Source organism: Odocoileus virginianus, chromosome 15 (assembly GCF_023699985.2).
Source record: "Odocoileus virginianus isolate 20LAN1187 ecotype Illinois chromosome 15, Ovbor_1.2, whole genome shotgun sequence".
Lineage (NCBI taxonomy): Eukaryota > Metazoa > Chordata > Mammalia > Artiodactyla > Cervidae > Odocoileus > Odocoileus virginianus.
This window is the reverse complement of record NC_069688.1, coordinates 39,946,740-39,959,850: the sequence shown is the minus strand read 5'-3', so window position 1 is coordinate 39,959,850 and position 13,111 is coordinate 39,946,740.

The window sequence follows — 13,111 nt, the reverse complement described above, 5'->3', positions numbered from 1 at the left end:
AGCACCAGAGTCTCAAAACTTTTAATAAGTGGCTCGCATTTACTTCGATGTCTAACTCTTATCTTGTAAAATGATCCTTCAGTTCATATTTGTTCTATTCCCTTGATCCTGCAAGGATTGAACTCATTAGTTCATTCATAATTTAAGATTGTGTCTATTTGTCTCAGTTTTGGTGATGACCCTGACATCATACCCCAGATGGGATAATTTTGATAAGAATAATATACAGCTGGATGTCAAAGTGTCCTAAGCAATTGTAGTAGACATCAGCTACTTTCATCAGTCCAGAATATTTCTCCTTTATTTTCAGCAGAGTAGAATCTATCATTTCTTTAGGGAAACAAATTATCCCTGGAACTGAGCAGAATCCTGCAGCCCTCCCTGCCCACCCAAGCACAAAGGCCCCCTCCATGTCCCCGACCCTTATTTGTAGAAAAGCTGAAGTCTTCCAGGCATCTCTGAAACACTAAAGAGAACGTTCAGGCAGTTAATGATTAGGACAATAGAATCATAGACTCAAGGTCTGATGCACATTCTTGAGCTGTTCTACGGATACTATAACATCCATCAGAGGGAAAAAGCTAACTGAATGGTGACCAGATTGTAATTGTGACATAGCTGCTCCATTTTGAGCAGCCCTGAATCTATGGTTAGTACAATTCCAGTAACTGGCTTTAAGAGATTAAGGGGATTAACACGTGGGATTAACACGATTGCTCACAATAATCTATATTTTTGTGAGCATCAAAATAACTGTAGCTTTCCCTGCCTATAAATTAAGCAAGCAACTAAAATTGTCAGCAAAGAGAACTACAGACCTATGTCAACATCTTCTATTGTAAGAATATGGCACCCTATGTCAACATGAAGAAGTTACAGATGACAGAATTTGCCCATAATCCCACAGAAATGGAATAATGTCTGACAAGTGGAGATTTGTGGCCAGCTTTTGGCAGGAAAGAGCTCTTTACAGGAGACCTCTTTTGTCACTTTAGAAAAGCTGTGTTTTAATTAACCTTAAACCAAGTATCCCAATGCTCTACTCCTCTCTGGCTCAAAAATGCCTTTCAAACCTTTTGAGCACAGGTTATCCTTGCCTTAACCTGATGGTTAAGGTTCTTTGGTTCTTTCCATAGAGCAAAGAAGTAAAAATGAGGAATAAGTAATTAACACATGACCAGATCTCTTTTCTAACTTCCCCTTCAATAATCTCTCCAATAAATTGTGTGAAGAAATTAGCATCTAAAGAAAGACCACAATGAGTCAACAAGCCTTCACGTAGTAGAAGATGGGAATGAGTCTGATTTCCTAATTCAGTGATTAACTGAGATTACTTCCCCTTTTCCCTTTAAAAACTTTCATGACCAGGCAGAATCTTTGGAGTTGGGTTTGAGACAAGGGTCTGCCTTCTCCCCAGAAGGCTGGTTTTCTGATTAAAAGTGATGTTTTCTGATTCTACCGGCACTTGCTTCTCAAGTATTGATTTTCAAGCAACAAGCAGCTGAACCTGAGTTGAGTAACATCCCCACACCTGTGGCTTTAGGATGATCATTGATTGCCAAACTAAGAGCACCTTCACCCTTCACTCCTGGGAGTAGGAGTGGGTACATGTGACCCAAAGAAGCAAAACAGAATTTCTCTCTCAGTTTCTTTACTTCCTGTAAGAATAAGACATTTACAGATGTCAGTAAGAGGTCAGCTAGGTTGTGGGCAGGATGCTACCTAAATGAGATTCTCTATATGAATTTTAGATTGAGATTTTTCTTATTGTTCTTCCTATTTTTCCTAGAGCCTGGTATATATAATTTTTGTAATTTTGAAAGCTTACAAGAAGGGTTGATTGAATTGTTAGCCTGGATTCTTCAACTCTTCCATCATCTACGCTCCAGCCACGGCCTTGCCTTGGGATACACATTTCCCTTTATCCTGTGTTCCTCCACACCTCAACCTTGGTTTGGGCCATATGAACTGCTTTCACCAAATAAGAATCCTTCTGAGCCTTGAACTTAAGAAGTTCCCTCCCCCCCCATGATTCTGCTTACCATTTAGCACCTCTGTCATCACCAAGATAATACTGTACTTGAGAAAATCTGCTGTTCCTAGTAGGATGAAGCAGAACCACCTTCAAAAATGAAGATAGCCAAGTGCAACCTAGATCAGCCATCTGTGAGCCATGCTGCAGTAAGTGAATAATAATGTGAATGCTGTTTTAATATACTATATGTTTGGGTGGTTTGTTTCATGATGATATCAGATAGATATACTTAGATCCCTTTGGACAAATTATCTTTTATCCCTTAAAATATCCAGGCCTCCTTTCAGCTACTGGCACCCACAGAGCACTGATACTGATTTAATCATCAATAAAATTATTATGTTAGTTTCCATCCTATAAAGATCTAGGAGGTCCTAGGAAATTCTGAGCAAGAGTAAAAATACCTTTATGATGATATCCTGATTTCAGAAGTAGACTCTCATTCTAAGGGATTTTCCCTACCCTTTGGAAAACCTGGTCTTGGTTCTTGAACTTTTGATATTTTCAACAAATGCTCCTGGAGTTCACCCTGTTACTCGAAACAATGATGATATATATTAACCTGGAAATTAACTGATTATTACATATACCAAGTTTAAGAATAAAAATTCCACTCTTGTTGAAGCAAAGCTTATGATTACTGAATGCTGACTGTATTATAAAAGGAACAGTTGCTTGGTGAGCTAAACTTCACCAAAACTCATGTTCTGGAATATCTAAACTCTATTGTGGATACTATGTACTGATGTGAGTTGTCTAGAAATGTCCAGAATTCTGTAGAGAATGGGTCCTGTTTGTTCAGAACCACAAGTTTAGCCATCATTCCGTACCTTCTCTTCTTTTAACTATCACAACCCTGTTAAAATATCCTTTATTCTAAGGATAGACAAATCCTTAGAATATAGTGTAACTTCAGTGCTACTTGCCCAGAGAAATGATTGGAGGCAATGAAGGGGACATTCATTCATTGCAAATTATGCCCATCAGTAGCACACACTGGGACTTTATCTCATAAAGAGAATTTGAGGATCCCAGCATTTTTCCTCAACCTGTTTGTACAAGCTACTGCTAAGGGAAATTTTCCAATCAGAGCAACCAAGTTAAAAGCCATAGTAAATACTATTACATTAGCAGGAGAAAAAGAAACAAGTTAAGGCCACTTTAGTGATACACCCAGGATGATTAAGACCACAGACTCCAGAATCACATTATCTGGGTATAAATCTCAATTTGCCACAGGCTAGTTTTGTGAATTGGGGCCATTTACTTAGTTTTGTTAACCTCCTGATCTGTAAATGGGATAAAAATATTATCTACTACATTGGACTTTGGCTACCTGATATGAAGAACTGACTCATTGGAAAAGACTCTGATGCTGGGAAAGACTGAAGTCAGGAGGGAAGGGGATGACAGGGGATGAAATGGTTGGATGGCATCACTGACTCGGTGGACATGAATTTGAGCAAGCTCCGGGAATTGGTGACAGGCAGGGAAGTCTGGCATGCTGCAGTCCATGGGGTCGCAAAGAGTCGGACATGACTAAGTGACTGAACAACATGAGAAAGACAGTAAAAATATAGAAATTAAAACATTTTTTCTCTTGATTTACTTTCTTGCAAACAGTTCTTGATGCTCAAGTCAGAAACCTGGGTTTAAATTTGTCTCCTCATTCCTTACCCCTCATATTCAATCATTCAACAAGTCCTGTACATGTCAGTATGTGTACACACACACACACATGATTTATGCTGCATCCTTCCAGTTGCCACTGACATTTCTATAGTAGGTGGCTCTGTTATCTATAGCATGGATTAAGGTCACAGCTTTTTAATGGGTCTATCTGTTATCTTATTCCCTTCATTTTCTACAGTCCCCTACTTACACACAATATCTTTCCAGGTCACTACTTTCCTCTCTGTTTTCATGTCTAGCCATTCCCTATATTGAACTCCAATAATCCTGAACTTGTCTCAGTTTCTTGATACATCAAACTCTTCATTTTATCTTTAGGATATTTCTAGCAATTCTCATTTCCATTTCTCTTTTAGATTGTTTATTTTATATTGATGCACAGAGGTGTTTTTCTTAAAATATATTCTAAATGTGACCTATTTGTTAATTACATGTCATGCAAATATTCTCTTCCACTCTGACTCATCTTTTTTTTTCTTCTTTTAAACTAGAGGTGACTTTTGATGAACATAAGTTACACATTTTAATGTGATCCAATTTACCATTTTTCTGTTTAGGGATATTTGTTTCCAATTTAAAAATATTTTCCTACCCTAATGGCATAAAGTATATGTATATTATCTGTAGATATCTAACTCCTCTTTGGAGGCTTATAATTTTAATTTTTATTCCATCAGCACTATGACCCTATCAGAAGCATTTTAATGTGTTATAATAATTACTTTTAAATCATTAAATCCATCATGGATAGCATTTCTGAAACTTTAGAGTACATCAGAATCACCTGGAGTGTTTGTTAAAATGCATATTTCTGGACTCTACTCTCATATTTCTCCTTTCATTGGATCTCGAGTATTGCTGGAGAATTTGCATTACTCAGAAGGTGATGCTGATGCTGCTTACCTGGGGCCACACTTTGAGGTCCAATGCTTTTAAAAAAGAAAGCACCAATTTCAGACTCACATCCCTGAAGTTTTCCTCCCTCTCATATTGAATCCTTCAATTTTTCATTGACATTTTAACTTTCTTAAACTTACAAACAGTTGTGTGTGCGTGTGTGTGTGTGTGTGTGTGTGTTATGCTACCCAGAGGTCCTAGTTCTCAATAAGGGGTGGATTGTTTGCTCCAAAGAACCTAGTCTTCCACAGTCAGCAGAAAGTTTTCTTTTTAGTTTTATATAACAGCGAAGAAAAGAGAAGGAATGAATAATGATAAATAAATTGGTTGGTGGCCCACTAGTTATTATCTTGTGGAATTTTGTGAGAGGATGGCTTTTCCTTACTCATATCCCTCTAACACTGATATTGTATACTTGTTTCTGATTAGAGACTTTGCTGTGACCCTTATTTTTGAATCAGTTTGACTCATTACATGTAAACTCAAGACAGTGCCTTTTCTGAGACATACTTATTAACCACTCAATATTTTCTTTTTATTTTTTTATCATTTTAATTTAGCAATTCTATCCTCAGAGACTGTGTTCTGCAGGTTTTCCTGGGTGATCACGTAGCTGAATATCTGATGTTTTCTTTATGGCCTTCCCCTACTTGTCACATTTGGAGATCAGTCAATTTCCCACTGATTGCTCTTTTCCCCTTAGTCTTCATTTGCATTCTAGACAAGGATAAATATCTACTTCCTGTCTTTTTCCCCCTTTTGGACTGATATGGTTATAAATCTGTTCTCTGAAAGCATTTGAACATCAAATCCTAATTCCCTCCACTTTTAGGTAACTAATAATTGTTGACTCTTCTCTGTCTGCAAGCCAGGTTAGAGCCTCTTTTGGCCTTTCAGAAGGGCAGAAACAGAACATGTTTTATAATGAAGAATATTTACTTTTGATTACATATATATATATATATATGTATATGTATATATATATATATATCCTTTAAGCCTGTAATCAAGATTCAAAAATGACCCAGGCATTCTGTTGTTCTTAAAATTCTAAAATCTTTCTGTGAAGTAATTAGTACTTACACAGACTTGAAATGTCCCTGTTGTGAATTAGCTGACACTGTAAATCCTCTACCATCTTAATTGGAATGGGATCTCATTATTAGTACTTTTCCACACAATTACATGGTTTTTTTTTAAAGAAATATATCAACAATGCTATGAGTTATTTTTATGGCTAATATTCTCAATTTCTCATTATAATAGTTGGAGAATATAAGAAAGACTGAGAAAACAAAATGTATATAATGCACATTTACATACTACAGTGATTTAAAGGGAAACAAATGAGTGATATTTTTTTCTGGATGAACTATTTCTAGAATCTAGAATTAAAAAATAATCTATGAATGGTGAATATATAGGATTTTTAAGAGTATGAATGTCCAGGTTATTACTCTTAGAAATGGGCAATTGATAAACTAAAGAATAATTAAGCCAGAGCTGACTCATTAGAAAAGATCCTGATACTGGGAAAGACTGAGGCAGGAGGAGAAGGGGACGACAGAGGACAAGATGGCTGCATGGTATCACCTATTCAATGGTCGCGAGTTTGAGCAAGCTCCGCGAGATGTTGAAGAAGAGGGAGGCCTGGCGTGCTGCAGTCGTGGGGTCGCAAAGAGCCGAACATGACTGAGCGACAGAACAACAACAAATCAAGCAATAAATTTGCAATCAAATCCTCTGATCTTAGGAATCTGATACATATCCCTTTCAATTATTTATTCTAAATAACAGTGTTCAAGCTCCCAGTTTAACAAGATACTGTACTAGATGCTATGGAGGAACAAAATATGAACCACAGCTTTCCTTTTGTTCTCTAGTTTTAGAGTCTAAAACCTGAGATAAGCCACATAGGAAAAGAGATGTCAACATATCCTTATTACAGATATAAATCATATGTCCTCAAAATACAAATAAGTAAAAATGCAAAATTCTAATGAGGTCTAAACTCCAAATGAGTGACTGACTGATCTCCAAGTGTAGCATAAGTAGGTGAATATCATGAAGAATATCGTGACAGAAGTTAGATACAGTTTAGAATTTAAGTAAACTGAGAATTGGGCTTCAGAAACATTTTATTGCTGGTATGCAATTTTCTCAAAGGCATTGACAATGTGTAGATTTTTCAAGGAGAGAGGTGAATGGGCAGAAACGTGAAAATAAAGAAATACTGAAATTAGCAAGTTCTTCATTTTAGATAAAGATGAGTTACATGAAATAGTAATAGTTTAAGATTTGAAAGATACATTGAGGTTGTATTGAAAAATGACATTATATATTCACTTTTGTTTAGGAAACACACCCTGATGGAAAGTTATAAGTTAAGGAAGACATGATATTCATTATTTGACATACTACCAACACTTGAAGATTTGGAAATACAGAGATGGATTTCAGAATGTAGCTGAAGCTCAATGAATGACATTGGGTGACTATTCAAAATGAATACAATTAGTAAAATATTTAGAGGGAAAAGACTTCAGGAATGTCCACATTAAGAGATGCTGGGAGGATGATAAAGATGACTACAGTTAGATAATGAGAAAGAGGCAATAAAAGTTGGGAAGAACCTCAAAAGAATGAAATAATGAAATATTATTCTATATAGTAAATGATAATTCAAGGGGAAAGATAAAATTAAACTATGAAATGCTGTACAGAATTTTATAATTTGTAGAGAATAAATTATTCTATAAATAAGAGATTACTGATTACTTTTGAGAAAACTTACACAATAAGGTCAGTATCAGTTAATCTATATTTTAACATTTACACAGCTTAGATGAATATTATACAGATTAAAAATAAATGATCAAATACCTATTTTAATTCCAAATACAAGAATAACTCTCTTAATTGCCTTCTGCTTTACCTATACCAAAATACCCAAAGTTTTATTTTTTTCTGACATTTCTATACTGACTGCCCACGACACATTAATGCTTCTCATTGTACGCTGATGCTCTTTCTCTTTCATTCACAACTGCTTACCAAAATTCAAGGCTTGTTCACAAAATTGTATGTCACTAGACCATTTTATAACTAACTGACATCTTACTAAACATTGCAGAAGTTGATAAAATAATATAAAAGGAAAGAGGGTGCTTTCCAGATTAAAGCAAAATTACATAAGAAAAAACAATGAAATTAAGTCGCTAAAATCCTATTAATTGATACTTGATGGAGACTCCTTTAAATAATCAATAATAAAATTAAATAATAAATTCAACAGTTACATTGCTGCACAAATGTCCTTAAGTTCTTTTTGCTTTAAAAATTTAGTGGAAATTCTGAAATTTGTGTTAGATTTGTCACTCGTACAAGGATAAATAGAAAAGAGAAAAACAGTGGTCACTGGACTCAAAAGAAGTTCAACAAATGAATATGTATTTACATATCTTAATATTTGAGATAGATACACTGTTTAAGGTAAAATGACATTGGATGTTAACTTTTTTCTTTCAATTTTGTGCCAAAAGACTCACTTTGGGCTGCCACTGAATATGTAGGAGTCATGGGTAAATCCTGTTATGTCACATGTCATGGGATAACAAATGAATTTTATTGGGAAAATGGAAAACTCAGATCAACATCAGAAGGATAGATATGAATATAGTCCTCTAGCCTCCCAGTCTTCCCAAGGACAAACATTACAGGGTCAGGGTATTTGCTGAAAATGGAAAATGAATTCCCTTTCTAGGGGATTATCTTTTCCCATTGTGGATTTGTATTTTGGGGCAAGTGAGCAAGTGACAAAAATCTGTCATTGGTATGATAAACAGATTTTTCTTTTAATCTCCATGGCATGCATCTATTTATTAGAGATATCTGAGGATACTTAAGGACTATGGGGAATTACAGAATTAATAAAAGTTTCTGCAGAAGTTTAGCTAGAACACTACCCTTTCTAGCTGGGAGTAAGGGGATCCCCAGGATTTCAGACTTCAACTAGGCCAGGCAACTAAGTATGAGATAAGAGTAATTTTCAAATTATCCTAAAAATTACAAACTACTGACCCTAGTATTGTCAGATATGTTAAGTACCAAATCTATTATTTTGGGGCTTCCATGGTGGCTCAGTGGTAAAGAATCTGCCTGACAATGCAGTTTGATCCCTGGGTTGGGAAGATCCCCTGGAGAAGGAAATGGCAACCCATTCCAGTATTCTAGCCTGGGAAATCCCATGGACAGAGGAGCCTGGCGGTATACAGTCCATTGAATCACAACAGAGTCAGACATGACATAGTGACTAAACAACAACAGCTAATACATTATTTTGCCTGTAGATCTGAATTTTTTATCCACTTCCTAAAGAACTCCCACTTTTTATATTTCTCTGAATGTAATATAGTATAATTTAGGAATAGATCTGTATTTGTTTGAGATAGGACAAATAACCTAGAAGCAACCACTTCACATGACTAGATTATACTTAAAGCTGTCTTTAAAATGATCCCTGATACAGTTTTTCATGAATTTCTCCATTGGTTTGCTCCATTGGTATGTTCAACTGGTACTCTAACTATATTCAGTTTCTTGATTTTACCAAACCAGTCATACATTATGTACAGTGATCATTCCACAAATATACTTAAACTGAATAACCTCATCACCTAGTTCTTGTCAACTGTACAAGGGACTCTTAAAATGGAGCGATTTGTAATTTGCAAATCTTTCTGACTGAGTAAATATAATAAAAAATGAACTGTCTAAATATGTTTATGGTAGTTTGATTTCCAACTGGAAATTTATCTGATGACTTGACTAATAAAGTTTTTGTTTTAAATTGCATTTGCTTAACATTTTCATCAAAGACAAACAAGCCCCTGTTACATGATTTAATGAATAAACTTACATTCTATCAACTGAGAGCAAAGAGCTCGAAAATCCATTAGTGCAAAACTTCCTAATCATGGTAGAATACTGTGAAATAAATTACAAAATGCATCCTCCAGCAAAAGCTGAATTTAACAAATCTTCAGTCCTTGGAGATATTCAAGAGATCTCAGTTAGGGAAGGGATATTGTTTCAAGGCAAGAGTTGATAGATTTATGGTTTTTCCAGTGGTCATGTATGGATGTGAGAGTTGGACTGTGAAGAAAGCTGAGCGCTGAAAAATTGATGCTTTTTAACTCTGGTGTTGGAGAAGACCCTTGAGAGTCCCTTGGACTGCAAGGAGATCCAACCAGTCCATCCTAAAGGAGATCAGTCCTGGGTGTTCATTGGAAGGACTGATGCTGAAGCTGAAACTCCAGTACTTTGGCCACCTCATGCGAAGAGTTGACTCACTGGAAAGGACCCTGATACAGGGAGGGATTGGGGTGGAGGAGGAGAAGGGGACCACAGAAGATGAGATAGCTGGATGGCATCTCCGACTCGATGGACATGAGTTTGAGTAAACTCTGGGAGTTGGTGATGGACAGGGAGGCCGGACATGCTGCGATTCATGGGGTCGCAAAGAGTCGGACACGACTGAGCGACTGAACTGAACTGAACTGATCATTTCCAGTGAGAACAGAAGTGACCCTATTGAAACTAAACATAATTCTTTTTAAACACCTTAACAGTACACTGTCAACATAATCCTAAATTTTATTTTGACAGTATCCTAGGTTATCTCAGCAGATGAAACTTCTTTGTCCCTCATTAGTTGTATGCAACTTGTCGTTTGAATGCTGGTCAAAACGTATCACAATCACTTGTTATGAAATATGGTATAGTGAGCACAGAGCTCCCCAGCATACTGATCATTCTTCCCACATCCAAACCTGCTGTCTTTCTTCTTCATGTAAGGTTCTCCTTCACTTTTAAATGTTGTTCTTCCTGTCAGCATTGCTATAAGCTGAAGAAATTATCTTTAACAAGTCAAGTCACTCTGACTCGCTACACTTTTTTGAGAATTATAGACTTCTTGGTGAAAACACTTCCTTCATACCATAATTTCAAAAAAATTCATAAAATAATATTTAATGTATGATACTTATGCAGTTGTAATGGTTACATTTTATAAATATGTCAATGTAAAAGAAAAGAGTACATACTGGATAAGATTGAAATAACAGAAAGTAGAAAGTATTCTAATCTACTTGCTCCTCCTCTAAACCTAAAGTTTTATTACTGTTATGCAGATTTTTAGTTTCTCTGCCCTAAAATTTTTAGAAAATCCAGATTAGAATATTTGTATCTTTTACTGATACTTGTAATCCCTGTGTATCATATACTATAATTTGTGATTCACTAGTATGTCTGGTATGTTAAATATGCATATATTGTATAGCTGTTTAACATACAGGATTCTAGTGGTTTTTTTTTTAATATTTGTTTTCCATGTGAAAGTACCCTTATTACAGCTTGTAAAACATATACACTTTGGCCTAACAATTTCAATTAAAAAAGTGTCACATAGAGAAATACACCCAGTTTTATTGGTGGATACAAGGACATTTGTGGTAGAATTATTTTGGGTAGCATGAATTTTGGAAATAAAACAGATGCCCATAAATAGAAGAATGTTTGAATAAGGTAGATACAATTATAGTCTAAAAAGTTATAATGCCACTAAAATGAATTCATTACAACTTTCTAATTAAATACATAGATTTTCATAAGTTATAGTCAAATAAAAATGAAAAAGAAAGTTGTAGATACATAAAAATAATGACAAAGATCTACTTATGTTAGAATTTACAACGTGGTATGTTGTAGAATTATATTAGCATGGATAAAAATATGGATGCAAACACAGGGGGTTATTAAAGGGTTATTTTGAGGTTGGCTAAACTGAGAGAGGCACCTGTGGTAAAGAATCCACCTGCCAATGCAGGAGATGGAAATTCCACCCCTGGGTCAGGAAGATTTCCTGGAGAAGGAAATGGCAACCCACTCCAATATTCCTGCCTGGAAAACCCCATGGACAGAGGAGCCTGGTGGGCTACAGTCCCTGGGGTCACAAAGAGTCAGACATGACTGAGTTATTATTATTATTATTATTAACTTGAAGGAGAGTGGAAGAAAAGGAGAAATAAGCCAAATAAGGGGAAACAATATGAAAAAAAAAAAAAAGATTGTCCTGTTAATAAACATGAACAACAACAAAATCAAGTCCTGTATTCCCAGTTAGGATAGAAAAGCTCCTCATAATTAGCCCATTGAGGTAGTAGCTCAGAGAAGAAAAAAATGTGGTACCTTGAGCTCCAAGGGTGGAAATCTGAAGTCTCCATTTTGTTTTCCTTTCTCTATTCCTGAGGAAGAGGATTAACTGACCTCAGTGAGCTTAGTTTTTATTTCTGAATATTCTATTGGCTAGCACTAACCGGAACTGCTTCCACTAAGCCAGATTTAAACATTCAGCACCTGGAATACGGTGCTTTTGGATATTCTTAGTTCCAAGAACCTGGAGTGATAAGGGACTGTTCTCTGTGGGCAAAGTACTAGCCCGAGGGCAAAATACTTGCCCACTCTTTCCTCTATTCCTTCTGTTCTTTCCTGTTGGTGACAAGGCTTCTATTAATACTATTAACATCCATTGTCACTCAATTCATTAAAAATCCTTCTCAAAAAAGTATTATTAGTGTCCCCATTTTATATCTGAGAATGAGCTTAGTTATCAAGTTGTTCAAGGTTTTTGTGGTTTATAAATGTTAGAGTGGCTAGAACTGTTAGGTAGTTTGAATAGGGAAGTTAAAGTGAAGTTGTTCAGTCATGTCTGACTCTTAGTGGCCCCATGGACTGTAGCCTACCAGGCTCCTCCATCCATGGGATTTCCCAGACAAGAGTACTGGAGTGGGTTAAAGGAGTCCAAAATGGCAGTGGTTAAAAGATAAAGAAGGGAAAAGCCTGTGAAAATAGAATAAAGGAATGTCCAAAGGCCGGAGTGAGGACCTCAGGTGAAACAAACAGCCCTCCTGACTAGCCCAATTTACATAGGGCAGGCTCAAGGGGAGGAGAAAAAACATAGAAAGGGGAGCCAAAATTGAGCCCGGGGCTTCTCTTCTCTTCCTTTCTTTTGGGTTGACTCACCCTCACACCTTGAGAATGTATTTTCCTCTGCATTATAAATAAAACTAAGCTGTAACACTGGTCCAGCCGTCACTTCAAATTTTTGCTGTGGCAAGACAGAACCGAGGAAATTACACACACCCCTGACAGAACCATTTCTGTTTATCTGAGAAAACCACTACAATATTGTAAAGTAATTAGCCTCCAACTAATACAAATAAATGAAAAAAAAAATTAAAGTAAACAATAATATAACACAGTAATGAGAAGCCATTCAGGAAATGGGTGTTAGACAGTAAATTAAAAAAAAAAAAATTGAACACTAGAATTTAATATCCACAAAGTTATATTGTTGAAATATAATTTTTTTCTGTCTAAAATTATCCTCATTTCCTGATTTGAGAGAATAGCATTGAAACATGTATA